Source organism: Lampetra fluviatilis, chromosome 4 (genome assembly GCF_964198595.1).
Source record: "Lampetra fluviatilis chromosome 4, kcLamFluv1.1, whole genome shotgun sequence".
NCBI classification, from domain to species: domain Eukaryota; kingdom Metazoa; phylum Chordata; class Hyperoartia; order Petromyzontiformes; family Petromyzontidae; genus Lampetra; species Lampetra fluviatilis.
In genome coordinates this window covers 12281463-12304536 of record NC_136278.1, presented here as the reverse complement: position 1 = coordinate 12304536, position 23074 = coordinate 12281463, and the positions used below count along the sequence as shown (strand labels likewise).

General features: G+C 46.1%; 1 protein-coding gene across 4 annotated transcripts in view; it reads left to right on the top strand.

Moving 5' to 3' along the window:
• The window catches only part of LOC144931572 (serine/threonine-protein phosphatase 2A 55 kDa regulatory subunit B beta isoform), a 210270-nt gene that overhangs the window by 65949 nt on the left and 121247 nt on the right, over nucleotides 1–23074 (top strand). The window lies entirely within an intron of this gene.

Sequence of the window (23074 nt, the reverse complement as noted above, 5' to 3'; positions counted from 1 at the left end):
CGTCACCGGCGTTGAGTGATAGCGTGCTGGTGTATATTTACGCGTGGATAGTCTCGCGCACTAGGCGCGCGTAGCGTGCTTTTGGGAATGTTTGTAAGACGTAATCAAACAAGTCTGCTTAAACCCCCGGTTGATTGAATTGTTGTGGAATTTAATTGGATCGCGTTTTACGCTCGAATAGCGAGGCGCGCTGTGTCGTGCAAGCGAGACTTGACGCAGCTTGCCCCCCCCCCCTGGCTGCGGCATTTATTATTTACAATTTGATCTCCGATACGACGGCCCTTCCATCACAATCCGTTTGTTTCTCTGCGTTGTGCTTTGTTTATGCAACGGCTCTACTAAAAGATTAGGGGGGGGGGGGTGTCTCTTTTTTTAAAGCCGTAACGAGCTTCAATACAAACGCATCTGTGCGGGGCAGCGTGTAGATATATACATACACACACCCCGCAAACGCAGTGCGCTAAAAGCAAAAGGCGATCAACCTTTTGCTGATGCAAGGTTGTTCAAAGTGAGTGTGGTGACGGTCCTGTGCTGTGTAAACTGGTAGTTTTACAAGACGAGGCGTTTGGCATGCTTGCCCATGTGCAGTAAGCGGCGTGTTCCATGAGATGGCAGTGATTGTTTTATCGCCAGCCCCCTTTCCGGTGACTGGCCCTTATGATCACCTGCGATGGCATGTGCGTACGAATGTCTTTGTGCTTTTTAAAATGTATATCATCTGCCGAATTGACCTCGGGGGCGACTTAGGAGTGATTCAACTATCACTCGCCACTGATGTCAGCCGTGCGCCCGGAATCTTAACGCGGGTAGCCCCTGCCTACTAGCGCAGTTGCGCGAGTATCTGCTGTGGTGGTGTCATCATCAGCACCGGAGAGGCAAAGGTGGCCGATTATGGTGCTAGCCACACCCACAGGGGATCCGTTGTATTGATGTGCAATTGTAAGACGTGACCTGAACCTCAAGAGTAAAGTTCAGTCGCGTGCTCGGTGCATTCTTTTTGGGTTCTTGTACCTTGTGGCCGATATGAGGCCGCCACTATACTAAAATGACTCAACTAAACTTTTTATCTCACCAGGTAAGGCCCACTTTTTCAGAAGCGACCTAGCCATCACAAATGATCGCTCAACAGTGGTTTATTACATGGAATTTTATAGCAGCCAAATACTCTCTATCTATAAACGCGCACGTTGATTCTAAATGTGGACGGCAAAACCCGGAGGACCCGGAGAAAAATCCACGTGACCACGGAGGGAGAGACGCATGCAAACTCCAAATATACAACAGACTTCGTGGTCGGGATCGAACCCACGACCTCCTGCAAACCAAGCGAGGTAGTTAACATCTCGCCACCATCGGCGGGTACCGTGTGCGATAAAGGTAGCGCCACGGCTCATGGCACCGCGCTGCGATGCCATCGGTCTTCTTCGCCGATCCTTGGCCCACCCACACAATTGGTAATTTAGCGTCTTGATGGCGTGCGCCTAAAATTAGCACCCGCTGCCTTTCGTAAGCAACAGCGCCGTAGATGATGAGACGAGCAACAGGACCGGGTACTGGCCCCGCCGTCCTCTCAAGGGCTCCTGGCCGTCCTTATAATGGGTGCTCGCCAACAGCACATGCCGTGATAGTCTATGTTTGTACTTGTCAAACATTTCAGGTTGGCAACCCGTAGTTAGAAGGAAAAGTATACGTGCACCGCAACACAGTCATATAAAATAGGCACGGAGGTTTTTTTTCTTTTCTCCAACAATCTAATTGCAAGGATAATATTGCGTAGATAGCAGAGAAAAAACGGAATTTACAGAATATAAAAAATCCACTGTTGAGACTCGGTGAAAACTTGCCTGGATAAATAAAGGATTGTTATTGTCCTTAAAGATCACAGAGATATTGAGACGTATTTTGCAGTTGGTGTGTCGGTGAAATCGGTTACATTTCTGTGAGTGTTATCCCACCAAGCTGTTGCCCATTTGGGCTCTTGGATCCGATCAAACAGCAGCACTTGGTGTATTGAAGGAGGTAAGCAAGGGAAGATATTTTTAAATCTGCATGAATCATGTCGGTAGGAAGATGCAAGCAAAGGATGGGATGTTAGACGGTTAAAACAAATAACCTATCAGCTTGATTTGAAGCTTTCGTGACTGCAGGAATCCATACTCTTTGGTTCTTTCGGTAAAGTCATGGAGGTAGAAAATAAATCACAACGTTTCGGGCACAACACAAGCGTCCGTCATCAGGTGGAAAAGCATGCTTTCCCACCAGATGAAAGCACGGACGCTTGTGTTGCGCCCGAAATGTCGTGATTTATTGTGTTGCGCCCGAAACGTCGTGATTTAATTTATTTTATACCTACGTGACTTTACCGAAAGAACCAGAGTATCTATCAGCTTCTGAGACATTGCAACCTTTACTGGTGGATACATTCTTTACGACCCTTATCCGTCTCGTCTCCCTGGCAAAACATGTGGTGCCTCAGTGGGCTCTTAATGCTTGAGAGCATCGACAGTGTGTGTGTCAATCTACAGGGGCACCACTGTGGCGAGATGTTAAATACCTCGCCTGGTATACATGAAGTCTGGCTTCGATCCCAACCCTGACGACGCTTGTATATTTGGAGTTTGCGTGTCTCTCCGTGTGGTCGTGTGGATTTTTCTCCGGGTCCTCTCGTTTTTCCCTCCACATTTAGAAACGTGTGATTCCAGTGTTTGGCCGCTATACATTTCCACTTTGTTGAGCGATTATTTGTGGCCAGGTTGCCTCTGAAAAAGAGCTATACAGCTCAAGAGTGGGCCTTACCTGGTAAAATAAAAAAAGTGTCGTTTCGTGAGTGCAGTGCAAGCCTTGGCCTACACATTTTCAGACATCCGTTGTGTCAATCCACTGCTGGATGCGCCCACGACCCATAAAACCTGCGCCTGACCTACAAGAGGCGTGTGTGTGCAGTCTTGCTGGGAGGAGGCCCCAATGGCTGAAAACAACAACAGCAACAAATTGGGAGAAAAGCTGAAAAACACAGCGAAGGGGAAGCAGTGACCACACACACACAAGCTGCAGCCCCGCGCCTTGAGAGACCTCCTTTTGGGTGCGGTGTTTTTTTTGGTATGCTCAGCGCCCCCGAAGTCCGCGCGGTGGGAAATTCAAAATGTTTCCCACGGTGCGCCCGCGGATAGATTACCGGGGCGGGTGCTGAAGCCAAAGAGAGGGGTGGTCGGTGCTGAATGCAACCGAGCAAGCACTCTTGAGGCGAAAATTAAGTGGCTACAGTAAAACCTCAGATTGCGAGTAACTTGGTCTGCGAGTGTTTTGCAAGACGAGCAAAAAATTTGAATAAATATTTATTTGATAAACGAGCAAGGTCTTGCAATACGAGTAGTACGTGCATACGCTTTGTCTGCTGAGCGTCACGTGATCACAACTGATATATACGAGTGCTTTTATATACGAGTGCTTTGGATTACAAACACGTTTCCGGAACGAATTATGCTCGCAATCCAAGGTTTTACTGTATATGTTTATCTAAATGTAACCTCTACATGAGAATAGGTTTTCCCCTTTTTTTGGCAACAAAACAGGTGTTAAGATGTTGAAACACCAAACTGAAACCTTTTTACAAGGAATCATGTCTGCATTAACCGCAATACTTGTGGTCAGTTTGGTGTTTTAACATCTTAACACCTGTTTTGTTGCCAGAAGAAAGGGGGAACTTATTCTCATTTTGGTACTGGCAAATGAGGTCACGTGATCTCTACACGTTAGTTTTTGGTCATGTGTTAATATTGTTAATGATCATGGTTGTATTATTTTGCATAATAGATGGATTTAGAGCACTAACTGAGGTGGGCCTTCAGTGGTTGCCGCTAATTAATTTAGTCAAGCTTGTTAAAAAAATGATAAAAATTGCCATGTCCGATAATATCTGCATTTGTATAACAAGCCTTGCTGCTGATAAGACGAGAGGGTTGAGACCGGTCCGTAGGTTGCTTGTCTAATCAAATGCTGCTGGGTGATTTTGTGCGGGAGAGCCAACCCGGCCAGTAACCCAAAACATATTTTACTGGCATCTGGAGAGACAGAAATGAGGGCGTGGGGGGGTGTGGGCAGTTTGTGTAAAACGTTAATAGTAAACAAGACTCGCAGTCGTGTGTGGTGGCGGTGAGGGCTGGGGAATATGCAGGAGTGAGCGTCAGGTGGGTGTGCAGCTCGGGCACTGAGAACATGAACTGACAACGATCCGAGTTGCGACCAAACCCATAAACTAAACCTCTCTTACCAACTGCCAAGGCGCAATGTGTGAGCACACGAGCACACTAAAGAAGCACTTTTCATTAAAAAGTCTGCTGCAGTTGTTTCTTTTTGTATTTCGACTTTGCTTTATATATTTGACAACTCCCCTCGCCGCTGCCGTTAATTTTCTCTGATAAAATTAGAAAGGCAACCAGAGTTGACGATTTTTTTCTTTAGCAAAAACTGAATCTGGAATAAAATGCAATGCCAGTGCGTGCTCGACAAAGGGGAAACTTTCTGTGTGACCCTTAACTTGGACGCAGTTTGACCTACTGACCTCTGATCTGGAATTTGACCACGTCTTCTATGGTACGTACGACTGACAAAAATTCATGAATGTAAGTGACCTGACAAGAAAGAACCCACATATTAGGCATGTAAGAATGTATAGGATGAATAATTTACAATCAGTTATACATGCGTGGTCATGCGTGTGAGAATTTGTTAATTTCTTTTGGCGTACAGCATCGTCCATGGAAAGGTTTAGAATAATCCCCACAGCCACGATAGGCGCTACATTCACCACAATGTTAAATAATTTGAATTAATGACGTCCCTCCTGCCTAGATTACGGTATTAGTTGTGATTAAGGTGACATAATTGCATGTAACGATTTAAACTATTTTAAACAAAACTTTTTTATTTTACCTGGTAAGGCTCACCGAGCTATATAGCTCTTTTTCAGAAGCAACCTGGCCACAAATGGTACCTCAACGTAGTGACTTATCACGTGTACATTTCTCGCAGCCAAATACTTTAAATGCACGTTTCTAAATGCGGAGCGAAAAACTGTAGGACCTGGAGAAAAATCTACGCAATCACGGGGAGAGAGACACGCAAACTCCAAATATACAGCAGGCGTCAGGGTCAGGATCGAGCCCATGACCTCCTGCATGCCAGGCGAGGGAGTTAACATCTCGCCACCGCGTCTCCCTCTCGTCACTGTCACGGGTGGGTCACGAGAAGGCTCCGTCTTCCAACCAAATCTTTGACGAAGGAGGAAATAGCAAAACGACGCAAACTCTCTCCTGAAGCCCTCTCGTGGCACGCAGGCCGCGTCGACATTAGCATTTATCTCCTGAATGTGTATCGCCTCGCGTGAGAAGAGAGTGGAATGTTATAAAGGAAATTGATTCTTAAGATTCATGATGACCCTGAATGGTGACAATTCCTTGAATCGCGAGTTTTAGATAACACAATCTCACCGATGTTAGGCAGTGCTGGTGTGTTGTTGTTCTTAACCCTTCCCCGACGTGTACGTTTTGCTTCCGATTTGTTCCGATATCAGCACTTGTACGTCAATCGGAACGGAATCGGAAGAAAAAATAAAATAACTTTATCGGTACTGAGGCTCCCACAAGGTTGTGTGGGAGGTCGTGTGGCACAGTGTGGCGCCAGCTATCATCGAGTGCCGTCGTGTCGCTACGGTTTTCTGCATTTCTCAGTAAAATTTACGAGAACCGCTTGCGCATTCCGAGATTCAGTTGTGAACGGGTCCCACCCTGCAACTTGCAGATGTCTCGGAACGTGAAAGGATTAATTAGCGGTGATCGGACATAATATTTATTTCTAACAATGATGTAAAGTGTGAATAAAATGAATGCTAACCGCTTGCACGTTCCGAGATTCAGCGGTGAACGGGACCCCACCCCGAAACTTGCTTACATCATGGAATGGTAAAGGGTTAACCGTGTGCATCACTCACCCTGGTCCTCTGTGTTTTTGTCGTTCTAGGTAAGTCTACGAGCTGTTGAGGAAGCACGTCTGTGAGTATGCTGTGAGCGGCTGAGTGAGACTTCACGAACGGAAACCCCATCTGCTTGACGGCTCAGGTTCTGCGTTGGATGACATGCGAGAGTGTGTGTGTGGATGTATACAATATTTTCAATGCAATGTCAGACACTCTTTTAATAACGTAGTGTCTACAATTGAACCTTGTGGCGGGACCCCGGGGTCCCGAATAAACAGAAGTCAAAATCTTTATTAATTTATTTTTTGGCGACTCCATCCCACCGCGCACATAAACGCCGCGACCCACCTGGCGCGGATCGTGCTGTTGTCGTGTCGTGTCCAAGCGCAGCAGCGAGGACGAATGTGCAGAAGAGGTGAACAAGCGAATGCACTCCATGCTTGGGTATGGGCAGGATCATAAGTCTTATCCAAAGCTGCTCAAACTGCCTTACACGACTTAAGTCCTTTATTTGTCATCACGGTTTGCATAACAGTGAAACTGCTCTCTTATCTTAATTATTAGTTGTGACTTACCAATGTCTGCAGCCAGGATCAGTCGATGACAATCCGGATTACCTGCAGATATTTAACAGATGAGATGCGTTGCACCGTTAATTCCTCCTGTTTGATAATACTTCTCTTGTCCGTATGCATTAGTGCAGATAGTTTTTTTTGCGGTTTAGACATAGCTCCCACATACTGCTCGTATCAATTGCGGATAAGAGGAGCGGTGACCCACTGCTCTGTAAAGTAAGATTGGTATAAACGCTTGTTATAATATGAACAACGCATTGAAAACGGGTACTATTTTATGTTCTGTTTACAAAGTGTGTTCACAAATCCACACTGAGAAACATGATGATTGACAGAGGGGTGTAAATAAATGTTTTGATAGTGTATTTAAATAGAGGGACTGCAGGTCAGTAGTTTTCAGTTTTAAAGGCATTGTTTAACAAGACAACACTTGCCACCATCCTTCAAACCCATTGGTGAAAAAGAGCAAAGTTTTTGTTTACATTATAATATCATGTTTACGCGAGAGCCGGGGGCTTATGGGACCCCGGGGTCCCGCTATAAGGTTCAAATACACAATGAAATAACCACATCTGCTCGTGCAGTGGAGTCTGGGTTTTAGCACACCGTATGTCAGAACAGTTCTCAACTTCAGCAACATACTTACATGACACTGTTGGGGGGGTGGGAGAAAGCGCAAGTTTTGATAAAAGCACACTTTTGATATAAGCACATGTGGAATTGTTTCCAAAGGGAATGACCAAACACATCTTCAAATATAGTTAATTGTTGGTGAGTTATTTTAAGATGTTGCCAATTTCCCCGCTGCACAGATTAATGCGTGCACAAATTAACAACTAATTTCAAACACCGGCTGCTACACAATTGGGGTGGTGACTAAATGAGGTTGTGGAAAGAATTCGGGCAGTATATGTACGCGCTAGTACGCGCAGTCGCTGAAATAAGAGCAGATGGGCGCGGAGAGTTGTCGCCAAATGAGTTAGATTTAAAGCATGGGAGATCAGATGCTGGTCTGGTGGCTAGGCAGAGGGAGCTGGTCTCTGTTTCGGAGCAGCAAGAAGGCAAGAGGTGACCTCCCTTGATGAGAAGGTTCATTGGAGAAGAATGCAGTACTTAGCGGAGCGTGCGGGCTGCGGTGGCGAGATGGGGTCAGAGTGCGTGAGGTTGGAGAGTGAGAGAGGCTCGAAAGAATCCTGAGCCGTGAAAGCAGTTTGCCCGTGTTGTACGTCTGTGGGGTGTACGTGGTGTAAAACGCCTTGCGAATATTGACGGGGCTATTGAGAGGCAGGTTTTTGCAAACCACTGAGTATTTGTAAAGAGTGAGGGGTCAACATCACAGCTCAGTTGCAGCATTACAGCAAAGCTACCTTACCACAAGGTACCATACACAAGGTCCCATACAGCAAGGTAAGTGCGCATGGTATAATGATGAGCGTTTTGCTCGTTACGAACAGCACCCAGCATTAAAATTCGCTTAATCCGCACCTTTCTAACGATTTCATTGTTTTTGTATTGGTTGTCTTCTCATTCTGGTCAATTATTCTTTTTTACACGATCACCTTCTACACAGTCACTTCATCACACAGATGTTAGCGTGTTTTTTTTTAACGGTTGATATGCGTGTAAGGTATAAGATTAGCATTCGGGGGTTCATGTCTGAACAGTGTGTCTACCGTTTCTTGTTAAGGATACCTGTAATGCTTGGGCAAGATCACGGCTATGACCGAGTGCGAGGGGATCATCTTCAACGTCATTCATTCGGTCATCACGCACAGTCAGCGAAGGACAGTTGGCGCCAAACGTGTGATCTCTTGCGACAGCGTTCGCATGAACTGCTCTTGACTACCGGCGTGGCTACAGTGATTTTTTTGATCTACGGATTCCTTAGAGGGTCGCAGTCCACTTGGAACGTCAACTACTAACTGAAGTGCACATTTTAATGTCAAGGATATATATATCACGTGATATTTATCACCGAGATGGAGATCAGTGCTGTGGTAAGTTGCACGTGGGATATTGACGTACGCGCGTGATGGGGTCGCATAGGGAATTAAATGTTGAACATCCTGACATTAGTAACCAGAGACCGTCCTCCCGATTCCACATTGCCTTCAGCTGCTCATTTGTTGTTGATCTATGGTCGTTGACGGCAGCACGGGACTGTCGGACGCCACGGTTACAGGTGGCGGATAAAGCGACGGAGAATAATGCAGCAGAGTTACTCAGATTAACTTGTTGAGATAATACTGAGAAACACACAACAGCAATGCGGGCGGCCGCAGCTGAGAGGCGAGGTTGCGTCGAGATCCGGATCTCACCGTTGTGCACAGGAACGTGCCGCACGGCTCTCCTCGCTCGAGTGAACCTTCACCTGTGGGAGCGCCTTGGCCACCGTGGTGTGAGCAGCCATCGCTTGCCCCATTGCTGCTGCTAATCTGTTGTCAACGGGTCGGCTGGCTTTCCGTTCGTTCCCATTGTTGTTCTTTGCAGACCGATTTGCATGTGACATTGACAGTTTTCATCACAGTGAGCATATCCCTGGTACTATCCTTTGTCAGGTGAAACTTTCTTTTTTTTGACGTTATTTGCACTCTATCGTGGTGTTGATTTTCTAATTGTTTATTATTATTATACGTTTCCATCTTCAAAATGTGAACATTTTCAGGTGACTTTCTAAAATGGTTATTTTGCCACTAGTAAGATTGCTCTGACATCCGACGATAGCTAGCATTATCATCTTGGCAGTAAATTTCGGAAAAGACGTGTGAGGAATGAATTACATGATTTAGAATGGCAAGGAATAAAGAATTGGCATGACAAGCAAGTCTGCGGATTGCGAGCCCTCCTCAATTAGTCCATGGGCCCAGACCAGAATAATCACTTGTTGGTACCACCTGAGGTGGCAAAGTTGAGTAATTATTGTTGTAATCCTCCACATGTGTGGGACATGTTCTGATATGATAACCTTTGCGGAGTGGCAGCTTAGTTGTAGTTACCGTGACTTTTATACACCCATACCCTATGACAGGCGCCCGGAACGATGAAATGGGCATTATTACTGAAAAACTACCTCGACCAAAGCCAGTTAGGTCACAAACTGGTCTTTATTGGTTTAAATACACAATGAAACACAGGATAATAAGGAATAACAAAGTGAGGTAAGGAACTACTTGAATATTATAAACATTGACATTCGCATACACTTAGTCAATGATGCATGTAATCCCATATATATCATTAGTGATGGGTATTTGTGAAGAAGGTTACATTATTGTTATCAAGCTCTGTGTGTACTTAGATGGTGTTAACAAGGGTAACCAAGTCCAGAATCAATGGACACTACTACCACAGTAATACCATCAGAATCACCACCCTGTGTCACTCATCAAACTGCTCATCTATCTCATCATCTGACTTCCGGAGTTCAAGGTCAGGTTCTGGGTCATCCTGCAGTTTTTGGTTACTGCAGGTCTGTAACTTGCACAGTCTGTGCATGTCAGTCCATTTGACAGGCACGTGCAGCTTGGCATTTTGCATGAACATACACACTTGCATTCTAGCAGTTCCAAGACCACATCTGGTGCGGGTGGGGAGCGCACCCAGTAAATGGCCAGTTGCCATCATCGTCTGTCCATCCATACTCAGTAGGGCTTGGCACCACAGGGTTAGCCTGCAGACAGCATTTCCAGATTGCTGCCTGATAGTTGGCTCGTTGAACATGCATGAAGAGACAATCTCTACATGGTGGCAGCTGGCTGGACTCGACTTCTCCCCTTTTGGTGCAGAAGAGCTGGTAGCGCAGTTGGTTCACCATCTTTGGATTTCCCACTCGCTTGGGCACAATCTCGAGCCCCCCACCCTCTTTGCCCGATGCGGCACCCCCCCCCCTCTCGGCTCTATATATATAAGGACTTGTTTCAGCAGCCTGTTTCGATCTCCCACCTGAAGACGATTGCTTGTGTGGCGATGGAAACGTCGTGATCTATTATTTTTTCTACCCATGTGACTTTACCAAAGGAACCAAAGAGTATTTATAAGATATAAATAGTTCGTTTTTATGATGTGCATGTTATGAAAGTTTACAATTTATAGAAGCAAAACATTAAAATTGACGAACTGAGCAAAAATCTATATTTTTGCCTGTAGTACCTGGCCCTAACTACTAATCTTAACAGGTACTTTAACAATACATTGAGGGTAAAGTTAGCACTTTAGATATCTTTACTGAACAGAAATAATGCAGAACCACCAGTACTTGTCTCACCAGCCAGTAAATGATCATGAGCAAACAAGCTGCGAGAAACAGAAGGAAATTCCAGATTTCACTAAGTCACTGACATTGAAGAAGAACAGGCGTGCATAAATGCAAGAATATGTATGAAATACATGCCTTGGGGACAAACATCCATTTTGGAAATTATTTATTGTCTTAATTAACAGCAGAGGTGTTGGAACGTTTTATTTGTAACGTCTGGGCAAATAGGCGTGATTGCAATAGGTGCAAAAACAGGTTTCCTGTGAGAAAAAATCAACAGCTGCTCATTTGGAAAGGTTATCGTGTATTTTTTTACTTCTGTTGGTGTAACAAATAAAATGGCACCATTGAAGTGTTGCCACCTTGGGTGGTCTGGCCCAAGGACTAAATATGGTCCAACTTGGAAATAATATTCCACGTAATAGAATGCCTATTCATGTCCGTTACTTAGCCAGGCAAAAGCCCTTTGACTTATTATACCACGCGGTAACGGAAGCTGGGTAGCCTTGGTTATACAAGAATAATTTTTATTGTCTCAGTTATTCTGTCGTAGGTAACTATTCTCCGTGTGTGAGGTGCACCAGACAGGCTGTGTCTGTTTGTCGTTGTCCTTGTGCCTTGTGGCCAATGGCGGAGCCAGGATTTTCAGGTAGGGGGGGCAACCCCTCCAGCAATGAAAAGTGATAGAGGAGTTGTTAGTAAGTAAGGACTTGTCCCTTGCTTTTTATTCGATGCGTGTGCGGCGATGGCGCAGCCATCGATCGAGGGTCAAATTCGAACCGCGTTGTGTGATCGGCATCGCGCTCGCTGAAGACGAATGCATTCCGGGAAGTCGTGTGCTGTATACGCAACTGCGCACAATTCTGAGTCACTTATAACTGCTTTGCCATTACTTATTGCCAATTATGGACTCGGACTATTGTCCTATCATCTCATAGAGTCCCTGGCACGTAATAATAATATGCTACACAGTGGCAGTGGGGGTCGCAAAATGCCGATGTATTACTAATAAACCCCAATGATCCGATCGAAATTAGGGATTTTGATTGGATCATTGGGGGGGGGGGGGGGCGTTCCACCCGACCCCCCCCCCCCCCACTGGCTCCGACAACGTTTGCTCTCTTGGGCCTTGCAAGTCTCCATCCTCAACTAACTTAGGGTCTATTCAGCACAGTGCTTCAATTTCCCATGCACACTCGAGAGCTCTTTCATTCATGCGTCATTTCGTATTCTCTTGCCTGTGGGTATGCAGGACTGCTCATTAAGGATGCTTTAAACTGCACTCGCAATGGGTTTGGTTTGCAACCGGCTGGCCACATTTTAGTGGCCCACTCTGTTACTGTGTTTATTGGGGTATTTTGTTCACCGAAGACTGTGTTCTCAATTGCAAAGCCTGCGGGCCACTGGTTTCCCCTGGTGGCCTTTGGTGCGGCCCCCGACAATATATGGATGTGAAAACACCCCCCCCCCCTCTACCATCGTCATTGTGTTGCTGTTAAACCCCAATGGTTTCAAATGTGTGGTGGATCCTCATACTGATGATGTCTTATTGGCAAAAGTGCCCCCCCCTGAAAATTAGTGAAGCAGACTGATTTAAGAGGTCAACTTCTCTGTTATGATTAGGGCAGGATAGGGTTCAGTTGCTAGAGCCGCATTGTGAGAAAATGTAGTCGAATCCTGGCTATTGTTGCTCAACTCCATTATTATCATCATCATCATCCCCCCTCTGGGGTCAGTAAAATAATCACCAGCTGGTGAGACCACTGTTACCATGATCCCTGCAAGCGGAATGTGGAATGCTTGGTACTGGTTCAAATCCACCAGTGAAGGTGGGCATTGCAGGAGGCTTATAGAATATGGGACATCAAGTAAATTCTTTGCGTGCATTATTAATTAGCTGATTTATGTTTGTTCCTGGGAATACTTAATTATTACCGAAAAAATAATCATTTGTCCAAAATATTACATCCAGATAAACCTACACTCTGTATTTACCCCACGTGAACATGTTTTTCTGTTGGATAGGTTTAATTTTATTTGATAACAGACTGATTGAAATTGAAATCCCGGTAATAAGATAATGGTGACGAAGGCTGCGTGCCGCGTTGACTCAAAAGGCCATGAGCAGTCGGAGCGCGGGTGGTGGTGGTGGTCCCCGTGCGCCGCACCGCGTTTTCTTTCTAGCCGCTAGGTGGTGGCAGCCGGCAGTCGGCAGTCTTTGCTCCCAGCCGCCGCTTCCGCGTTGGGCTTCCACGTGCGAGCCAATCCACGGGAGAGCTGTCCGTGGTGCTGAAGGGCTGCTCGAAGCTCCGTTAAACGTTCCTGAAGCGGCATTAAACCCCCCACTCTCCTGCTTGCGTGCAGTTCATCCAGTTGCCGGATAAACGTATCGGTTTGTGTGCTCTGCGGAGAGTCCTTTTGAGATGGAATGGAGACACGTGTTTACATGCACGTGCGTTTTGTGTATTGCGATTCAGATCAACTGTGGAGGGTTCACCGTCAGTATTTGATTTATATTTGTCCACTGCTTTCCATGGGCAGTGATATGGTGCCACTGTTACCGTGGGTGTCTTGCATCTGTAACTCAATTGGCACCCGATTTTGTAACATGGTCTCCCCTCTTCGTTATCCCCTTAGGTGTTTATTTTGTCTTTGTCATCAACCAACTTTGTTTCACGGGCGGTCGTGGTGCACGCCTGTAGTAATCCAGCACTGTGGAGGTGCGAGGGGTTTGGTGGATTGTCCAACGGTTTGGGACCAACTCCCTTCTCGTGGGCATTGAGTTGTCATTCTCTGGCCTGTCAGGAGAAGGCAGTGCAGCGAAAATGTGGACATTGCCTATTTCATCTGCGTGGAATATAGGGTTTCCTTTTCTCTGGTGCCTGGGGTTTCTCCGGGTGCTGTGGTGACTTCCCACATGTGAGCACTCATTAATTATGTTTGTGTTTAGTTGATCCCCCCCCCGCGCCTCCGATGAGCATGGTCGGCTACGTACGGTGCAAAATAAGTTCAACATATTGACATACAGAAACCCTCTCGCTCTGCTGCCTCTTGCAGGAACCTCTGCTTTCATCGTGGATGTCGTATCAAGGCTTAAAATAGTCCTTCAGGAGGTGTCGTGCTTCGAATGCGCATTGTGTGTGTAACATCCTGCTACACTTTACAAGTCTTATTTGAAAGGCTGCATTGTAATTAAGTGACAGTAAGAGATGGGCAAAGCGAAGGGCTTATGCAAATGTAGCACTCAACTTGGATATTCAGAGTAATGCTTTACGTTTTAGCCCTCGGAGCTAGAATAGCGGCTTAGTAACGCGAGAAAACAAATTCGTGAATTGTTACATTGTTTCTTTGTCAGTGCCGTCAGAAATCTTTTTATAACTCTTACCGTCGGCAATTCCTGGCACACCTTTGAGTCAGCCCCTGCCGCCACCTGACCTACCCCGCCCTCTACCCATGATCCCTCACTCTCGTCTCTGCACCTCGGACGGGAAAACAAAACCCTCACACCGTTATGTTTTGTATAGGCCTTTTTTGGCTGTGCTGAGACCCATCCGCTTGCCACAGTTGAACACCAACGATCTCGGGTGCGACTCAGGAAGTAGCCTCATCTCACTGAGAGACACACATTCACTTCTGACGATTATCTTTCTGCCTCGCTGTGCACTATGCGATTGCCAATTTTGCATGCAGTGTGTTGCCTATTTTGGTGCTGGTGCCAAGATTATTCTGCTGCTGCTGTCGCTCGTGGTGTGGGTGGTGAGGGTGGTGCAAGTGCTGTGGGTGGTGAGGGTGCTGCGGGTGGTGAGGGTGCTGCGGGTGGTGAGGGTGGTGAGGGTGGTGAGGGTGGTGAGGGTGGTGAGGGTGGTGAGGGTGATGTGGGTGCTGAGGGTGCTGAGGGTGGTGATGGTGGTGAGGTGGTGAGGTGGTGAGGATGGTGAGGAGGGGATGGTGGTGAGGGTGGTGAGTAGGGGAGGGTGGTGAGGGTGGTGATGGTGGTGAGGGTGCTGCGGGTGGTGAGGGTGGTGTGAGTGGTGAGGGTGGTGTGAGTGCTGTGGGTGTTGTCTTCTGTGGGCGGAGGCCCCAACGCAGGCGCATTGAAACACACATGCTGTAATTTGCGCATTGACCCTCGCTTGCCTGGGCAGCATATTTCAGCGTGTGGCTGTCCACTAGAAAGCTGACAGCTGCCTCTGACTGTGTCCGAGGAATATATAGCGTGAATATAATCAGAAACAATTCCAACTGGAGTCTGCTCACAATTATCTTATCCAGTGACGCAACACAATTTGTCGTGTCACTGGATAAAACGCCCATCATGGATTTGTGCAGAAATTGCTGACGTTTCCTAATGTGGCTGTATAGATACTATTGTCCAGACGGCTCTCCTCGACGAGACCATTGTCCATTGGCAGACCTGAGCCAGTGTTGGAAATGTCACGTTTTTTTATGGCGGGCATGACTGTTGACCTACCACACAAATGTTACTTATTTTATCGACCCAGGAAGGATGATGTACGGGGTCTATCACCTTAGGAGATTTCAACCCTGTGACCTTCCAGTTGTCTGAAGGGCGACTGGGCAGATGTCTACAGTAGATCACACTACAATCTGCGGGGAATCACTCAAGGGTGCCGTTTGCTGTGAATGTGATGCCCAAGCCCCATTGCATTTTCCCCGTCAGCGCTCGCCTGCCTGTAAATAACAGTTTAATTTCCGAGTGTATGCCTGGCACGTGCCAATATATTCTATATGTACCATTTGAAAATAACCTTTTAAGTTTATTTAGAAATATCTGCCAGCCTCTTCCCCTGTTGGAACTGGACAGTCGTGTGAACCTGTCTAAATAACTTTCCCTTGAAACGGAGGCACTGATTCTGCCTGCTTTAATGATCTGCGAGTGATGCATTCTTTGTTTGCTTGTTATTTTGTTTTATGTTGGCAGACCTTGTTCGTTATTTGCACGTTCAACATCCACCAAAGCACTACATAGCAATGATGGCCTTGCTATAATTTTCATTTACCTCCGTATATATGCTGTGATCAGGTTGACACACCATGGGAATATGAAGGATATTGGTTACTTGCAAGCTCGATTGCGTTAACCGGTTGGCCCAGGGTGTTAATGCGCAGCCTGCATGGGAGCACCGAGCCGACGGCTCTGATGCCCTGGCGTCCTGTCACTGGTGGCCACTTAGATTACTACACCAGGTTTAAATCTATAGTGACGTTTACGGTCTGAGCCCGTTCGCCATTAAATGGATGAAGAAACAAATGTCCCCACCGAATAAATGTTTACTTTGCGCTTAATTTATCGTGTTCTTTCTCTTGACGAGTTGTTTGGAGATAAACACAAAGCAATTCACTCGGCTCTGAAGCAACATAGAACAAGCCTGTAGGTTTTTGTTTCTGAGTTAGGTAAGTGTAAAGCTGCCGTTTATTTTAGCCAGGTGAGTGCTCATTGAGACGACAAGGATTTTTAAAGGGGAGACCTGAGTAGCATAGGTGAGAGTTATAAAAAACACTTAAATTGTAAATGAATTTGGCTGAGTTATAAACCTTTGTCTAAAGCATTTGCTCCCGTTTGTAGATTATCTTCCAACTGGCAGCCTCTAATTGTACGTGTTTCCTCCTTTAGTTGCTGCTCTCGTCATAATGTGTAGAATAACCGTGTTACTTAATAATAATCACGCATCCTATCTCTTACGCGGCGATCATGGAGTAGAGTTTGGACAACCACTGATGCTGATAAAACCGTGCCGTTGTTCTTCCTTGCTCCTAGCAATGTGTGTGTGGCACTCGTGGCCGTGGTGGTCACAGCCTAGCAGCGTGACGGCCACGCCTCCTGTTGTATCATTGCTCAGGAAGGGTGCAGTCCGTAACGTTCGCCCCCCCCCGCCCTCCCCCCGCATATCGACCGTGAGGCCTCCAAGGGATCCTGAAATTAAATTTAGCCGAAAAGAGATTTCCCAGCAGCTCATGAGCAACGAGTGACAGGAGCTCGTGTATCATGGATCAGTGTCCTATCTAAATGACCATAAAGCCTGTGCTTGCTCTGCGTAATGGCTGAGCATTGATTCTCATTTTGCCCTTCCCTCGTTTTTGTGCGCGTCTATAATTATTGGCTGGGTTATTTTTGACCTTACGATAACTATACACCTGTCGTACCAGTTTTGAGTCCTCACAAAGGGGGTCGGCCATGAATGTTGACATTGGTGTTGACTATTTCCACTGGCTGTTTCTTGTAGTTAGCTTTAAATAAAAATGGGCTTCTGGACCATTTCAAAGGAACTCCCACGCCCTAAGCTTAAATTCAGGAAGTCTTTCTGGATACGCGCCGCCGCTCTGGCAGCTGAAAATAAAGACACCGGCACTCGATGGCGTGAAAGGTGGGGTGGCTACGAACGTGGCAAATAAAAACATCATTAAGGACCCGACCGTGGAAGTGCCGTGATTCTCTCTCTCACGTCGGCTGTGGACCACGCTGAACCGGACGCAGCATGGGAGATACTGTTAGTAAAGTCCAAACCATCAAACACATCACCGACAAGTTGTGCCGTCCATGCACACCATGGTGGTATTGCTGCAATCCGTACTGCATCTACTGCCGCCTTGGATTGGTCGGAGGACCTTAATATTAAACTATGACATCGATACAAACTGTTGCTTACATGCCACACGAAAGAAGAAGACTAACACGCGAACATTCTAGTCGGCTTTAGAAACTGCACAGCCGAGACGACAACAAATTTCACACTGCAATGGAATTGCAGTGTGAAATTTGATCACTTTGAATTGGCCCTCCAAATTTACCGGAGCGGAAAGTGATTTCTCGTTGTTTCTCGCTCAGGTTGGGAACTCTGGAGTATCCACGCTGCAGGCACAATACCCTGACACTGGCATTTTATAAATCAACTACCGCGACAACAGCTCCATTGGAGTTGCCACCTCTTGTGTGTTCTGCGTGGCAGCATCCTGCACACAGCAGATGGCAATGTCCAAATGTGCCTCCCAGATATTAAAATCACTCGCAGGAATGGTGTTTTTAATATAATTTAATTAGATAATTTAATAAGTATTTCATATTCACTCAAAAGATCGCTTTACGGTGAGAATGCCTCTTCGCTTTCACAATCACAGCGTGTGGCGTTGTGCGTTTACCGTGACGTGGGCACACGAATAAATAAAATCACAAGTTTAGATATTAATTCCCAGCTCGTACGTTTGAGAGCCTTGCAGTGCCCACGAAAATGCTGCCTGGGCCCAAACCGAGACGTTTTTGCAATTCAATGGAAGCACCCCGTGATCCAAATGAGAGTAGAAAAAAAACCGAAGGTAAACTGCCAAGAATTCTAAAGACGAGAGGAATAAAAGTCCCCTTTCAGCCTGCACAGCTTTCACATTATTGACGAAGAATGACATTTTATTTGCATTCGCTGCAACCTCAGTGCAAAATACTAGCGTCAGCTGTACTCGAGTTGCAGATTTTAATACGTTGAAAGTTTAAACCTTCGGGTAGAAAACTAAACATTTGCTGTGGATTGTAGATACCTGTTTTGTTTCCCCTTCAATAGAGAAATGCAGGTTTCACCCGTTGGCCAAAGGCCCAGTCACTGTCTGTAAATTATGGAGCTGACAACATCACTTCCTTGTTTACGACCCAATGTCCTTCTCTCCCGGTTTTCAATCGGCCTCCCTCCCATGTTGTTTATGTTTCAATAATGCTGCCCACGAGTGCTGTTGTATATTTATAAACGGGAATAATAATCTCCTACCCTAAATTACACACAAACCTATTTGATTGGGCCTCTAGATAGCCTCAGAAATTACAATGTGTATGTAATCCCGCATTGGTGTCATGAAAGCAGCCACATAATAGAGGTGAGTGCAAGTACACTCGACATTCTTTTTAGTCGTTCTATTCTCTCGTTTGAGTCCCGTGTATTTTTTTAAGCGGGACATTTGCTCGAAGTTTTAGCGGCCGCACCTTAGCGAGTTTTTTTTTATCCTTAAACTTTGGCACTTTTAATATCTTGTGCGCAAAAATTATGTATTTCTTCTGGTAACATCCGAGGGATTCCTATAGCGCTCCGTCTCCACGAGCACAAACGTATCCCGCTATTTAAACTGATGAGAACTCCTTAATTCTCGTGTCATCTGGGCCTGAGAGGAGTTTGACAGTGTCGATGAAGGAAAATCTCACCACGTTATCAAAGCATTGTTTTAATGAGGGGTTTGTTGCATTTTGGTTCAATGGATGAGTCCTTCGCGAGTCATCCTTTTTTGCCCTCGGGGTGAGACGACAGTGCAGAGGAATCTGACGCCTGTAAGAGCAGAGTTCTCATACTCTGCTCGGACGAGCCGAGTCGTGTAACTTTCTAATCCCGTGCCCCCTACTGGACATCTTTGAAAAAGAGCTTCACAGCTCATCGAAGTTCCCCCGGATAAAGAAAGATTATGAATCTGTCGTCCGCTTTGCTGTTTGTTTGTGGAAAATGTTTAAGTGTGCTGCGTGCGTGCTTGAAGAGCAACATTTGGTTCGGGGTGTCAAATGGACTTTGAATGGCCGTTCTCCGGCAAGATAGCACGCTTTGATAATTTCCTGTGGTAGCGACCATATGGCTGTTAACAATTGAACTGTCTGGCTGAATGACAAAGCATGGTTACTTACCCGCTCAATGATGAGCACGCTTGACTACCAGTGAGTGGCCTTTGCAGCCAGCCACTGATGTTCGCTTGTGTGCCAGTTGTAGAAGTAAATACTCCATTCACATTGTACATTTGTTAACTCTCTTGTAGTATGAATGCAGTTTGTAAGTATATTGTGCGCCCATCTGTCTCTTGGGCTGCAAAAATGCACAGCACAGATGCATTCTCTTGTTTTTCATGTGGCCACTAGGGGGCACGGGGTTGATTATTATTTATGTATGTATGTTGAACTTTCGCACTGTATGTAGCCAACCGTGCTAATCGGAGATGCGGGGGTAAAGACAACAAACTAAACATTGGAACCGGTGTTGTAATCTTGAATTCATTACAATTGAATGGCGCACGGCAGTGTGTGCAGTGCGCCATTTAGTTCCTTTGGCAGTTACCAACGGCGTTTCGGGCTTCATTGCCGTGGCTGCTGCTGCGTATTCTCTCAAGTTGGGTTAACCGAAAGTTGTGCCTTGATTTAAGTTGGCAATCAAATGGACTGCAGCAACCTTGGCAGTTAGCTGGCCAACGTGTGGCAAGCAGCACGACCCCAATCCCAAATTAGAGCATTTACTCTCAACCAAAAGGACATTTTAACGATATAAGTTACTTGGGTGTCAGGATGTGTGTACGCATGTATGTTGAACTTCTTTCGCACCGAGGAGGAGGATGATGATGATGGCACAGCGGGGGGTGTAACGCCTGCGCCTCGAAGCAAGAACGAGAACCGGGTTCAATTCCAAACTGGGCACCTTTAGCACGTAGGTTTTCGCGACCAATATTATTCATAATAAAGGTTTTTGGGTTAGATCGCGTTATTTATAAATGTGTCGTAACCCTCCACCACCCGACACGGCCAATCAGCAAAAAAGTGTCACGTTGACAAAAGACAAAAGAGTTCACTACTTTAGCCCACCGGTGTGTTGAAGAGTGAAACCACAACATTTACAATTTTTAAGTACGACGTTTCGCTGGTTATTGCATCCAGCATCATCGGGAAATTCGCCAGAATGGTGAGGCTCTGCTCTTGCTCCCGGTCTTAAATAGAGCAGCAGCAGGGTGACGTCATCATTTAACTCATCAGGTGCAACGATTTGGGCACCTTTCCGCGTGGAGTCTCTTTGCCCACTCCCACCTGCGCTCTGCATGGGCTTCCTCCCATGGCTAGAACCACAACAATGTAACCGGTATTGGACAAACATCCCAATGCTGACAATGTACCTAACAAATCGCCACAATTGGGGATTACGAGTAGAAACATCGCCACGTCCCCGTCCCACTCCGTGCCCCCCCCCCCCACATTGTGAAAATTGCCAGGACCCTCACGCAAAAGTTTTTTGAGACTGGGTGAGGGATTTCGAGGGAAAACAAACGAAATGAAAAAATAAATTGCCTCGAGCTGTGTAATCGTCGGGACCATACAGACCTGCTTGGTTTTACCGAGCCAGTTTCATTATCGAAGTGCAGCACACACACAACCTCGGCCGTGCAAGCAATCGATCTCTTTAATTCATGTTGCGGTTAAATCTTCACATTTTCCCCTCAGTATTAACTTTTAATAAAAAAAAAGTTGGAATGAAAGTTTTTTCAGTTAATGCTGCAATATCTGCCACCACCATATCCCTCACTACCATTACGTGAGAGTAGATCATACTTTAACTGTGAGGACTGGAGAAGATCGGCTTTATTTCAACGTGACAAAAACCCTCTTTAAAAAGATAAACCACCACGAGTGGGTCAGATCTAATTAACCCTTTGCCGTTCCGAGACGTCTGCAAGTTTCAGGGTGGGTGGTGGTGTCCCGTTCACTGCCGAAACTCGGATCGCCCACGCGGCTCAGCGTTAATTTTATTTCAAGGCGCAGTCGCGCCATTGTTTTTAAAGACATTGCGCTCACCGCAGAGAACTGTAGCGACACGACCGCGCTCTACGATAGCTGGCGCCAAACTGTGCGACACAACCTCCCGCGCGGCCTTTTACTTCCGGAATCGCAAGTGAAACTGATGACGTGCACATCCGTCATTGGAATGGGAAAGGGTTAAAGCGATTTCAGAACTTCTTCTGTGGTTTGTGTTCTTTCGGGCTGTTCTCTGATGCAAGGTATCGTGTTGCTGTGAGAGTTTGGAATGGAAGATTTCTATCTCATAATGTGACATTAATAGCACAATTAAAAACGTATTTGGGGGGGGGGGGGAAGTGAGCAAAAATAGAACATTGTGTGACTATTAGAGCCCATCATCCAAAACACGAGCGTGAACTGCCATTAAGTCGCAAAGAACAATTGCACCTGTGTAACCATGAGTCCCAGATCTCCATGGAAAAAAATGCTCATGAATATTGATTGTTTTTCAATCTGGTTTAAGAGGATGGTGACCAGGCCTCTCTGTATGCATCCACTTGCTCCTAACCTCGTGATGGTACGTGACTTTACCGAAAGAACCAAAGAGTATGAATTCCTGCAGTCATGAAAGCTTCAAATTAAGAATGATACTGGTGTTTAACATTTTGAAAGAATATTGGAATGTTAAGATGTTCCGTCGAGGTATGTGTTCATGTGTGGCATCTTACCAATTATATTACTTTTGTAGTTAATTGTTTGGATGCGTTTGTAGAATGTTACTTATTATTATGTCAGCTGGACCCGGTAGTTGCACGGCGTCATTGCGACGGCGCAGAAAGAAAAAACCCCTAAAAGCTCAACTCCAAAAGTCTTGCTCGATTTGGGTTCCCCGTAGCATTTACGGCAAGGCTCCCCCGAGAAGGCCGTGCTGGCGGTCTGTTCTGGCCTTTCAGGCCACTGAATCCTTTTGAGCCAGAATCAAATTGCTGGGAGTATCCTGTGGTAGGGGCTTTGCAGAGGCGAGTGTTGTCGGTAGGGGCCATTTGGTTGCCACAAATGAACCACACGACACCTTGCTGATCTCGTCAAGGAGCGTAAACGATCATCAGGCGAACTCCGGTCTTCCTCGCAGCGGCGGCTTTTGGCTAACCATCGAACCAAAGACAGTCACCGCATCGCGCACCTTTCAGATGCCCTTTCTGCGGCCGTCTTAGGAAGCCACCGGAGCTATGCACTTTTAAATCATCGGGATTTTAATTAATTTCTTTACAACTGCTTTTTGTTCATGGTTGGCTATGTTCGGTGCAAAGGAAGTTCAACATAAGGGAGAGGAAATTTTGCACCGATGCAGTGGGAAAGTTGGCATTGATACGGGCGATGTTGGACTTTAAGTGAGTGAAGTGGAGTGGTGGGATGACAGAAGTGATGACAAGGAGGGGGAAACGAAACGATGTAAACTTTATTTATTTATTTTACTCAGGCCCACTGATATTTCGAGCTTTTTTTCAGAAGCGACCAGCCTCAAATGATAGCTTAACGAAGTGGCTTATCACGTGGAAATGTATCGCAGCCAAATTCCCATAATGCATGTTGATTCTAAATGTGGAGGGAAAAACCGGAGGACCTGGAGAAAAATCGACGCGACCACGGGGAGAGAGACACGCAGGCGTCAGCGTCCGGATCGAACCCACGATCTCTTGTATACCAGGCGAGGTAGTTGACATCTTGCTACTGTG